This window comes from Sinocyclocheilus rhinocerous, unplaced genomic scaffold (genome assembly GCF_001515625.1).
Source record: "Sinocyclocheilus rhinocerous isolate Xijiao unplaced genomic scaffold, SAMN03320098_v1.1 scaffold370, whole genome shotgun sequence".
NCBI classification, from domain to species: Eukaryota; Metazoa; Chordata; class Actinopteri; order Cypriniformes; family Cyprinidae; genus Sinocyclocheilus; species Sinocyclocheilus rhinocerous.
The window spans coordinates 1-13,282 of NW_015670897.1; the positions used below are offsets into that span (position 1 = coordinate 1).

General features: G+C 31.9%; 1 pseudogene; it reads left to right on the top strand.

Moving 5' to 3' along the window:
* The first annotated feature begins 334 nt into the window (after positions 1–334).
* The window catches only part of LOC107734338 (lipocalin-like), a 16,307-nt pseudogene continuing 3,359 nt past the window's right edge, over positions 335–13,282 (top strand).

A 13,282-nucleotide genomic window follows, 5' to 3' on the forward strand; every position in this document is an offset into this window, starting at 1 on the left:
AAACCAAAATATAAGAGGAAATAACCATGATATATCAGATGTTATGATACATAAATGTATTTCACGTTAAAACAAAACGTACTAATTTTTTTATACATGATTTAGTTGTATATCATTACTGTTATAGTCATAACTCTGTGAAATTGTTGTAAAATAGTTTTTTATCAACCCCCGCCTCTTCCGAACACATGGTACATTCCGCTGATGGCTCATAGTCATATGATCTACACCACATAAATACTGTAGCAGTGACATTTCTGTGAACTAGACGGTCAAAAACACAGTTTCTCTACATCTCGACACCGATCAACGAAACATTACAGCAATGGCAACAATGGTTGGAGGTCCATCCGAGGTGAAGCAAGCCACTGCTGAGGTGCAGAAGATCTGCGATGAGGTGAGACTGGAGCTTCTGCGTTTGTTTTGATGCTGTAAGTCAGCTGATGTGGGAATGCACGTGATGTGTATTTATTAGTTTAGTGTATTTATCAGTTATTATAAGCTGTTTATTATTTATTAGTTAGCTCTGCAAGTGAACGGCGCATTATAGTGCCATCCCAAAGATGCACAAAATCACTTTCACGGACTTTCACATTAACCGTTCCCTGCTGGTGGAATGAGCTGCCCAACTCAATCCGAGCAGCTGAGTCCTTAGTCGTCTTCAAGAAACGGCTAAAACACATCTCTTCCATCTTCATTTGACCCTCTAACTCTAGCACTCTCTATTTTAATTCTAAGAAAAGAAAGAAAAAAAACACTTGACCCTCTTAACACTTGAGGTTCTATTCCATATAGGAACTATTCTATTTCTATTCTTACTACTTGTCGCCTTAAAAAATAAATAAATAAAAAGAGCCTCTAACACTAGCATTCTCTATTCTTTTTCTATTCAATCTTCTTGTTTTCTTTTTATTTATTATAAAAAATGACCCTCTAACACTAGCATTCTCAGTTCTTTTTCTATTCTTACTAGTTTTCTTTAAAAAAGAGCCTCTAACACTTGCATTCTCTATTATTTTTCTATTCTTTTGACTTTTTATTTTATTTATAAAAAAGACCCCCATCACTTGCACTCTCTATTCTATTTCTATTCTTACTACTTGTCTTTAAAAAAAATAAAATAAAAAGAGCCTCTTAACACTAGTGTTCCCTATTCTTTTTCAATTCTATCTACTTGTTTTCTTTTTATTTATTTTTTTATTTTTTTAAATCTTGTTACGTGTACTGCGTTAGACTAACTCAGACTTGTCACAGCACTTACATATTATTGCCCTTTTGTTAGTTTGATTGCTTCTATTGTCCTCATTGTAAGCTGCTTTGGATAAAAGCATAAAACAGCATCTTTTTATACCTGCAATGTTTTTATATGAAATTTCAGTGTATATTTCTTGGGTGTTTTTTTTTGTTTTTTCAGACTATTTGTACGTCTTTAGTTTTTATTTCTCCCACAATGCCATGCATCTGTTTCTGCTGAAAGCTACTAGATGGAGTTCACGTTACACTCTCCTCATTTACACTGCAGAAGTTTTCCATAAACCAAAGTGAAAGTGGGTTAAATGTTATTTTCCAAAATATTTGCTGAAGTGCCTTAATGTCATCGATCAATCATGTATTAACTTATGCTTAGCAAATGCTTGCTGCATATACTACTATGATATAATTGTTAAAAACTGGCTTATGATATAATGTCACATCAGTTTTTATATTGATTCTCTGAGATCATGTGTAATGTTCACACTATTGGTGTGTGTCTGTGATCAGTGCTTTGGGTTTAACCACTAATAAACCAGAGTTGTGGGATTTTTACATTTTAAAGACAAATAAATAAACCTGACTTTTAATGTTGTTACTTTGCTTGTCGTTGTTCATGCTTTCCTCACTATTGCTATTAAAACCCCAAACCATATGTAGAGCAGAATTTAACAGATTCTGAATTTTTGGGTATGTTTAAAATATATATATATATTTTATTTATAGTAATTAACATTTTAATTGTGCTATTATATTTATGTACAAAAGCTCTGCAATCTAAATGGTTGCAAATTTGTGCTACTGTGCAATTTTTTTTTTTTAAAGGCTTTTTATTTAGCAATGGTGCATTAAATTGATCGAATATTGAAGACTTACATTATTATTTTTAATTCTCACGATTTCTACATAAATATTAAGCAGCACAAATGTTATAAACATTAATCAAATATTTATGGGAATTATTAGAATGATTTCTGAAGGATCATGTGACACTGAAGATTGAAGTAATGATGCTGAAAATTCATCTTTGATCACAGAAATCAATTTCATTTTAGAATACATTCACATAGAAAACAGTTACTTGAAACTGTAATAATATTTACACATTATTTTATTGTATTTTTAATTAAATATATGGTTTTGTGAGCATAAGGGACTAAACTGCAGCATATTTTTCAGCTTTTTGAAATGTCCAATTGTTTAAAATTTTAGATTAAACTTCTACTAGTTTACTACGTTACTCTACTCATGAATGCTGCTGTTATTTATTAAAGAATTAACCAGAAAATAAATAAAAGTAAAGTCAGACTAATCTTGGGTGAAAAAGTAACCACCTATCAACCACACAGAAAACATATATGATATAAATGTGAACTATAGAAAATGCACATCTTTAATGAAAACAAAGCAACTTAAATATTTAGTTCATTGATTCCTTTACTTTGAGTTGCTTGATGAGAAGATTACAGTTCATACATCAGATCTGTGTCAATAACGGCTAGATTCCAATGTTCCTGTATTACTGTGCTCAGTGCCATTGATCTCTGTGATAGTTCAGGTCCAGTCGTGTGTCGAGCACATGATCGATCTGCATTCACTTCTCTTTGCTTCTAATGCCAGGCCTTCAGAGATCCGTCAAACCAGAGAGATTAAGGCAGGTCACATGGTGCTGGAATGGTTTGGTTTATGCACTAATGGAATAATAAATACATACATACATCCAGTTAAATAAATCTGTAAACAGTTATATTAATCTTTCAATAAGTAGTAACTCTGAATCAGCTCATGTGGAGGGGATGGTGTTGTAGCCCTGCAGAGTGTCAGATGTAGACGGGTTGTTCCTGGGCCGTGAGCAGGCGGTACATGGCTGCAGGCATAGTCTTCATATGGATCTGACAAAAACAACATATTGCAGTATTCACCTCTACTGGCTATCCATTCATGTGCTGTATTTTTATGATTATTGGAGTACTGAGTCATTAGCTTAGCACCATGCTAGCTTCAAAGCTGTAAACAGCCGTGTTATTATAGTAAACTAAGGCTGTTTACACAACACCATTTTTATTTAAAAAAACGGAAAACTGTTTATGCGTTTTGGCCATTCATTTACACGACAATGGTGCTTTGGGGGATTGAAAACGCAAACTTTTTAAAACAGGTTTCAAAGTGCACGTTTTTGAAAACAATACTGATATCATCTCTGTGTGAACTAGAAACTAGAAAACACAAATTTGTGAAAACGTTGACGTCATGCGCGTATGTATTACATGTTCAGTCTATAGGTTTGCGCGCAGATGCGTGTTGTTTCTTTACAAAGTGACGTCGCCAGCTACTGGCCTGGCATGAATAATACAGCTTTTTTAGTTGTTTTCACAGATCTGTATGAAAGAGCTCATTTTGACAACCCTGTCGTTTGTACACGAAACTCTTCTAAAAAAAAAACGCAAAGAAAAAACTTTTCTGTTTCAGTACATTGTTGTTGTGTTAACGCCTAAAACCCTAAAACCATATATATATATACTATATATATAGTTACTGGAAATAAAATGCATTTTAACAAATTAAATAAAATCTAAAAAACATATTTTATTTTATCTAGTTGCCAGAGCAACATTTCTAATTTTAAAATGAATAAAAGCTATAGACATTTTTTAAAGTTATTAAACCTGTTATACTGTATTATGACAGCACTTTTTAAAACTAAATTTCAATATCGTGATAATACTGCATACCGTGATAAAAGCATTAGCAATTAATCGCAACATGAAAATTTGATACCGGCATATCCCTAGGGTGAACTAACCCTTTAAGGCAACAGATCACTCAAAAACGAAAACTTGCTAAAACATTTACTCACCCTCAGGCCAAGATGTATATGAGTTTGTTTGTTCATGGGAACAGATTCTGAGAAATGTAGTATTGCATCACTTGCTCATCAATGGATCACCCTCTGCGGTGAATGGGTGCCGTCAGAATGAGAGTCCAAACAGCTGATAAAAACATCACAATAATCCACAAGTAAATCCACACCACTACAGTCCATCAGTTAATGCCTTGTGAAGCCAAAAGCTGAGTGTTTTGAGAGAAACAAATCCATCGTTAAGGCTTTTTTAAACTTCAGACCATTGCTTCTGGCCAAAATACAGTCCATAATCCATAATAACATGGAAAAAGTTAATTTCCTGTTGTCCTCTCACATGAAAATCCACCCATATATTTATTTAGAACTGTTTCAACGGTGCTTGATCTGTGCATATTTCTCTCCTGATTCAGACCAGATGACTTTTACCACTGGAGACCGCAGCATTATGACTAGAGGACTCATATTTTAGTTGGAAATTTAAGTTAGAAACACCTTGATGGATTTGTGGCTTCTCAAGACATTAACTGATGGACTGGAGTGGTGTGGATTGCTTGTGGATTATTGTGATGATTTTATCAGCTGTTTGGACTGCCATGTTACAACTTGCATATTGCCGTCAACATCTACTTTCTAACAGTTCAAAGCGTGTGTAAAATGAGTGTTTTCATGCTCCGCATCTCTCTCTTCAGGTAAATGTTGGAGGCGATGAATTTGTTCATCTGAGGGTTCATAAGTCGCTTCCTCACAGTGGAGAAAAACTCCAGCTGCACGGGATCCAGATGCCTAAAGCTCATCAGGATCCTATTGAATACTTCTAATACATACACACAGATAATAAAATGCCATACTGTATACAGAATAGGCTGATATACAGTATGTGATATAATCACCTAATGCAGTTATAAAAGCTTTATTCAGTGCTACACCATTAAATAATCTCCAGTCCAGTGCCTACTGTATGTAGAGGAGTTTTATTAGACCAACACATCTTTGTTTACGCTCACAAACATTGTATTGTGGTGAAATTATTGCACACGGATTTTAATCATCATTCCAAATGTTTTATAAAAGATCATGCTTGTTCTAACATAAAGGGAAATAAATTTCATATTTCAAATGTCAAGTCTTTGTTTTATTTACACCTGCTAACAGAATGTACTGTTAATGGTAAAATATTGTCTGTTTGGAAAGTAGCCTGTAATATGGAGGAGCTGGAGTAGATAGTGAAGGAAAAGCATCATCAGCATACACTCCTACAATAGTGTTGATAACATGAAGTTGGTTGAGAGAAATTAAGAAGGGTGACGACTTTAAAATGTCCTTCATGTTTTTATTCTCCAAATGTAAAAAGGACAATGCATTTTAATACACTCAACATAAAGATGAATCATAAGCCTTTCAGTTTGAATGGGCCGAGAAAAAAAAGAAATAAATAAACACCTTCAGCCCAATCAAGGATGTTCTCTTTCTTTATTACAGGTATACTTACACTAATAACAACAACAACAACAACAATAATAATAATAATTCCTAATTTTCCACAAAACATCAACACATGCTGCCACTGATTTCAAACCAGTGTTATTTTAGTATCACTGAGATGCTATTATAGTTTTTGTTAATAGAATACGTTCTTTAATGAATTAGAATTAATTTTGTTTAATAATTAATTTTAATTTTTATATATTTTCAGTTTTCATGTTAATTTTAGTTAAAGTTTTAGCAATTTTGTTGTGTGCTTTTGTAATTTCTAGTAGTTTTTTTTTTTTTTTAAAGGGGTCATATGATGCTGCTAAAAAGAACATTATTAAGTTTTTCTTTTTTCTTTTTTTTTTTTTTTTGTTAAACTAAATTAAATAAGAAATGTTGCCTTGGCAGTTTTTTGTTTGTGTGTGTGTGTTTTATTTCTAGTTAACATTTTTTATGGTTTTAGTTTTAGTTTATTATGTATATTTTGATTTAACATTTTTTGTTGTTGTTCACAACAATATTCCCATAGTTTGTGATATTTCACACCAATAGTCATAGTAAAGAAAGATTAATCTGAAATGTGTTCAAATATTACTATATACACTCCTAAATACGCCTGACAAGCAAAAGTCTTGTGATGTTTTTCTGCTTACAGTAGGCAGCAGCCAAAGAGAAGACAATGGAAAAAAACAGGACTGTTTCAGACTGAGGAGGTTTTGAGTAAGTCATATGTCACTTTTCCCCACAAAACCACAAATCCTGTTTCTCATCCGTATATTGTGTTGCATGCTATTTGGTATATAAAATGCTCTTAACCTTTGATTACAAATTTGTCAGTCTAGAAAATCAGTTCATTTATAAATAATACATTTAGCTGATCTTTATTTGAGTCTCTGCAGCAAAAAGACAGATAGTTTTGTATGTCTTTTCTTGAAATAAGAGCTGGAATATTGGTCTCAAATAATTATCACATTCAAAATATTTGCATAATTTATAATGGAGAACACAAATTTGTAATAATGGTTTGTAGAGTATACTGAGTACAGCAGCATGCTCTTTATAGTATTGAAGCTGAAAGACAGCTTTGCATAACAACATTTGCGTTATAGTTTAATTGTGAGTGAGAACATCGCATGGCAAGACTTTGCATTCAGCTATAGAAACTATAAAATGCTTATTAATCATAAAATATACAGGAACAGTATCACGGGAGATGCCATGCATCTAAAAAAAAGCATGATTCATCACACGCGAATCATTACTTCACTGTACTTAGTCACACGCCACACTACACCACATCTATATCTGTGAAAACCTGTTTTATTTTAGTAAAAATGCATATATACTCTTGTACTATTTTATATACTGTGTGTGTGTGTGTGTGTGTGTGTGTGTGTGTGTGTATACTTTTATTTCAGATTTTCAGTTAACAATCATTTTAATAGTTTTAGTAAATTTGTAAATTTTATTTTTTTTATTTTACAATAACAACTGATAACTGATAAGAGATGACCACTATAGGTTTATTTTATTGAAGATTTAAAAATAAAAAAACTCAGACCATTAATTAATGCAGATTAATATATATTGAATAAAAATAAGAAATATCAAGTAATCATTGCCAGACATTTATAAAAATGTTACTATAAATATAATAATAAAACTTATATTTATAAAAATCTGGTAATCTCAGAGTCAGCCTTTTGATGATTAGATTATTAGTCTTTACTCAAAGATTTTCAGTTGGACTGAGGTGAAAATTCAATATATGGAGCTAAAAATCTGTTTATTACCATCCTGTAGTATCAATTCAATTTTTAATTAGGAAAATGCTTGAGTTGCAATTATTTACTATATTTTACATTACCATACACATTATCATCCTGCTGTGTTGACACTAAATTACAGAAAGTAAAAACACATTTAGTGAAAAAATGGAAGAAAACAATGTATATTTTCTCAATTCTACCACTTGTTTTGTCCTAATTTAACCATTCAGTTCGTAACTTGTCTTTATAAAAGAGAAGCATATTGCCACACACAAAATTTACAGAGACAGGCCAGAAATCAAAGCAAGAGCTTAAAACACAGAGATAAAGAGTTTCATTCTTATCCAGAAATATTCCCTCTTATGCTAGACCTAAAGGAAAGACTACAATGAATCTCTCTCTGTTCCTGTGCGAGGGATTACCCACGTGACTCTTTTAATGTCAGTAAAGCCAGCTGGTCATACGCTCTCGGTCTGTAAGTCTCTGTGTGCGGGATTGTGCCGCATCTGCGTGTGATTTCTTTTATGTGAGCATGCGTGTCTTGTTTTGCACAGGACAGTTGCTGTGAGTTCACCTGGTCTCACATAACAGTCACACAGAGGCAGGGGGCAGACAGCGGCCTGGAAGATGTAAACTCATGGTCTATCTCTTTTACTTTTCGTTTCGACCATTATACTTTTAGTTTTTGTTAATATTTTGAATTAGTTTATTTTTAGATTTTCTGTTTTCACTTTAATATTAGTTCAAGTTTTAATAATTTAGTTGTGTGTTTTTTATTGTATGTTTCATTTTTATTCGTTTTTTATGTCTGTGTATAGTTTTTATTAGGTTTTAGTTTAATTAGTTTTAGTTATTTTAGTACTTCAAGTTAAACTTAACAAAAATGAGCAACTAGATTCTTTGGCAACTAGAAGTTTAAGTTATTTATATTTTATTTTATTTTAGTTAATGTTTATTTTATTTCAAGTAAAGACTTTTTTATGGTTTTAGTTAGTTATAATAACCCTTGTTTTTACCGAATTTTAGAATGCTTTTGTTTGTTTTATGTTTTATTTTAGTAACTATAAATGACTATTAATACTTTGAAAGTATAACAACATATTTAGGATTGTTTAATAGTAAGCCTGTGACACTTCCCCTTCGAGTTTGCATTACTTTAGGCCTAAACTAAGAAAATATGACTTTTGCAAAAGTCTCATCTTATGAATACTTTTAAAATCTTTGCATAAGGATATTTACATCATAGTTGTTCAAATTGTGAGAGCAAATACCAGATGACATCATCATCCAGGAAGTGATATCATTTTGGAGGGAAAATACCAGCACAAAAAAAAAAGCTTAAAAAAACAAATCTAAATTAACATTAAGTTGATATAAGCGAATGAATAACTTTAGTTTTTTCCCATTCTTACATTTTTGTACATTGTAAATAATCAAGTGAATGAATGAAGTTTGACCAGAGCATATCTGTGAAAGTCTGCTATACCATTTTATACCAATAACTCATCAAATCATTTAAAAGTTACAAAGGGCTCAAAAAGTCCTGAAAGGGATAGTTCACCCAAAAATGAAAATTCTGTCATTAATTACTCACCCTCGTGTCGTTTCAAACCCGTAAGACCTTTGTTCATCTTCGGAACACAAATGAAGATATTTTTGATGGAATCTGAGAGCTGCATAGACAGCAACGCAACTGAAATGTTCACAAGTCCAGAAACGTAGCAAGGAGATCTGTAAAATAATCCATGTGACATCAGGGGTTCAACCGTAATTTTACGAAGCTACGAGAATATTTTTTGTGCGCAAAAGAAAAAAAAATAACGATATTATTATTTATTTTGCGCACAAAAAGTATTCTCGTTGCTTCGTATAATTGCGGTTGAACCACTGTCACATGGATTATTTTACAGATCTCCTTGCTATGTTTCTGGACTTGGGAACATTTCAGTTGTGTTGCTGTCTATGGAGGGTCAGACAGCTCTCAGATTCCATCAAAAATATCTTCATTTGTGTTCCGAAGATGAACAAAGGTCTTACGGGTTTGAAACGACATGAGGGTGAGTAATTAATGACAGAATTTTCATTTTTGGGTGAACTAACCCTTGAAGAGCAGGAATGACCCCTATAGGAAAACTGAGCACATAACTTGTCTTTGACAATATCGTGTTAAATCTCTCTGTCACTTTAACTATTTAATCCCATGTTGATTAGGTTTAATAGACATGGCATCACTCTATTCTATTCTCTGTCAACACATTTGTAGAAACAAGCCCACTGTATTTGACCAATAGGTGTCGCTCTACAGTCGCAGTCTTTATTCAAAGTCTATTAGATCAGGAGTTGCATTTGTTCTCTAGTCTGCTTTGAAAATGTTGAACTGTCAAGTTGTCAGAAAAATGTTTTATAAATAAATGTATTGTTTTTATAATTATAATATGTTATACAGGAAATATGTAACACATGGCACTATATAAAAATGAACTGCTGTAATGTTTTTTGAAACGCATTAGGAACACATCAGGTATGTTGTTTCTTCTCTTTAAATGGTCGGAGACACTAGCAAACATGTGCCGGTGCCACTGTAATGGTCTCAAGTGGAAGTGAGCGCTGTGGCTTTTATTGTGTGTCTGTGATATATGTGCATGCAGGCAGTCAGAGGCCAGTCTCATGTAAACTTACTACTAACCTTTTGTCTGACCTTCCCTTTAGTAATCTGGAGGCAACAGGACGAAAGACTTTAGTTCACTCAAGTGGAAATGAACCTTTTTAGTATTGGCTGGACAACAAGATGAGGTTTTGTTGATTATAACAACAGAGCCCCTGTAGTCCCCATGTATGACAGCGTTTTAGTGCTGTGTAAAAAATAAATAATAATAATCTAAGATTGCGAGAACATAGTTGTGGCAATACAAGTATAAAGTCTTATATATGATATTAAACTTGTAATAGTTTGAGAATAAAGTCAAAATTACAAGAACAAAATTGTTCTAAAAATCTTAATATTTAGATAATAGCATCAAAATTATAGGAATTAAGTCATAGCAATACGAGAATAGTCTTATACGAGATTAAACTTGTAATAATCGGAGAATAAAGTAAAAATGACCAAAGTTATAGCATTGTGAGATTGACATTTTAATATTTTGATAATAAAGTCAAAATTACAAGAATAAAGTCTTATACGAGATTAAATTTGTAATAAACTGAGAATAAAGTCATAGCACTGAGATTAAAGCCGTAATATTTTGAGAATAAAGTAAACATTAATAATAAACAAATACATCTGAGATCGCGAGAATATAGTTGTGGCAATACAAGAATAAAGTCTTATTAAACTTGTAATAGTTCGAGAATAGTAAAAATTACAAGAATAAAGTTAAAGCATTTTGAGATTGACATCTTAATATTTAGATAATAGCATCAAAATTATGGGAATAAAGTCATAGCAATACGAGAATAGTCTTATATGAAATTAAACTTGTAATAATCGGAGAATAAAGTAAAAATTACCATGAATAAAGTTATAGCATTGTGAGATTGACATCTTAATATTTTGATAATAAAGTCAAAATTACGAGAATAAAGTCTTATATGAAATTAAACTTGTAATAATCTGAGAATAAAGTCATAGCACTGAGATTAAAGTGGTAATATTTTGAGAATAAAGTAAAAATGATGAGAATAAAGTAGTATCAATACTAGAATAGTCTTACAGCAATAAGAGATTAAACTTGTTATACTTTGAGAATAAAGTTGTAGCATTGTGAGATTAAAGTCGTAATAATTTGAGAATAAAGTAATTTTGACTTGAAATATAAAAAATTTAATCTGACAATGCTACAACTTTATTCTCATAATTTTGACTTTATTATCAAAATATTATGACTTTATTCTTGCAATCTTACTTTTTACAAGGCACTAAATCCCTTTTTTTATTAAAAAATAAATAAAAATGCTGTTGTACTTTGTAGAGAAACGTGTCTTTTAGAGAAAAGCATTTTTATTTTATTTGATTATTGTTTATTTCATATTTTACTTTACTATTTTTTATTACTATTTTTAATGGCATAAGTAGTGAATCACTATCTTGCCTTTAATTAAAATATAAGCATGTAAATCTGATCATATAGATTAAATAGAGCTCTGTTTTTCTGTACCTGTTAAAACCTCTCAGGTATTTGTGAATCAGGTTATCAGCTCAGATGGCGAGTTTACACCTGAATCATAGTAAATGTGTCAGTATATGACAGACAGAAGACAGACAGTTAGACAGAGACGCACTCTGTTTTGTTCTCAGAAAAGCTGTTTCTTAGAAAATGCTGTGACTGTTTGCAGGCGTTTACGTCTCTTATAGGCTAAACATATAGGCGTATCTCACATCTACAACAGGAAACATCTGTAAAGAGCAAATTCCTCAGGTAGCTTTATATGGGGTGAAACTAAAAACGTTTCATGCTGTGATTTTCATAGGTACGGATGAAAATACCATTCATTTAAAGCTTGCTATAATTGCACTATTAACTTCATAATTACTGCTCAAATCTAAAACCGGAGAGCAAAAACTACGAGTTTTACAGTCTGAATGTGATTGCAGCTGATATAGAGTGTGTTTAACTGTGTGTGTTTGTTGTGCATGCGAGTGACTGCTGGGTTTTCACTCTAAACGTTGTGTTTTCAATGTGAAATGCTGACATTGTTCTCTGTTCCAGCTTCCAGAACGGCCCAGAACACGAGCCAGAGAGAGAGATACAGCAGCTCTTTGTGCTTTATCACCCTGTTGGTCTGTTTGCTGTCATATTTTTCTGTTAATTATTTTTTGGCTCTTTTCCAACCTTTAACCACAGATGGAACACATTTAAAGACAAGTACACAAACTACACAAAAAAAATAGGCCTACGTATTACGTACACAAAAATTCAAAGGTTTGGGATCATTGTTATCATTTTTTTAATAAATTAATACTTTTAATCAGCAAAGATGCATTACATTGATCAAAAGTGACAACAAAGACAAAATAAATATCAATGCTGTCGTTCTGAGATTTCTATTCATCAAAGAATTGTGAAATCCTAAAAAAAAAATTTTTTTTTACAACAATATGAAGCAGCACAGCTGTTTTTAACATTGATAGTAATCAGAAATTTTTTTTGAGCAGCAAAGCAGCATATTAGAATGATTTCTGAAGATCATGTGACACTGAAGACTGGAGTAATGATGCTGAAAATTCAGCTTTGATCACAGAAATAAATTACATTTTAAAATATATTACAATAGAAAACAGTTATTTTAAATTGTAATCACAATTTTTACTGTATTCTAGATCAAATAAAAGCAGCCTTGGTGAGCAGAAGAGACTTTCAAAAATATTTGAAACTTTAAAACAGGAGTGTATATACAGTAATACATTTACTGATACTTCTGATGTTGTAATGTAGCATCAAAAATTGCCATATTGTATACAACATACGGTGGGGTCCAAAAGACTGTGACCACATTGAAAATCTGGATTTTATTTTTATTTAATTGTTTGTGATTTTATATTTATTTTATTTTGTTTTGTTTTTATTTTTTTGCATTGAAACCTGGAAATAAAGTTTTAGAATTGTTTTTGAATTATGTAAAAAAAAAAAAAAAAAGTTAGGATGAAATTAGAATCAAATCTAACTCAGGTAAAATGATTGTTGTTGATCATGTGACTCTGTACAGACGGTCAGATGTTCATCCACTGAATCTCAAGGTGCTCTTTCATGCATCTCAAATCATGCTGGAGGTTTTGTTCATGTGTGAAATGTGTGTGTTTTGTTCAAAATGTGACAAAGTGTGAAATTTTCAATAGTGATCTATAACTTTTGGACCCCACTTTAAGTGTATATGTGTGTGTGTGTGTGTGTGTGTGTGTGTGTGTGTGTCACCCCTTTCACCCATATGA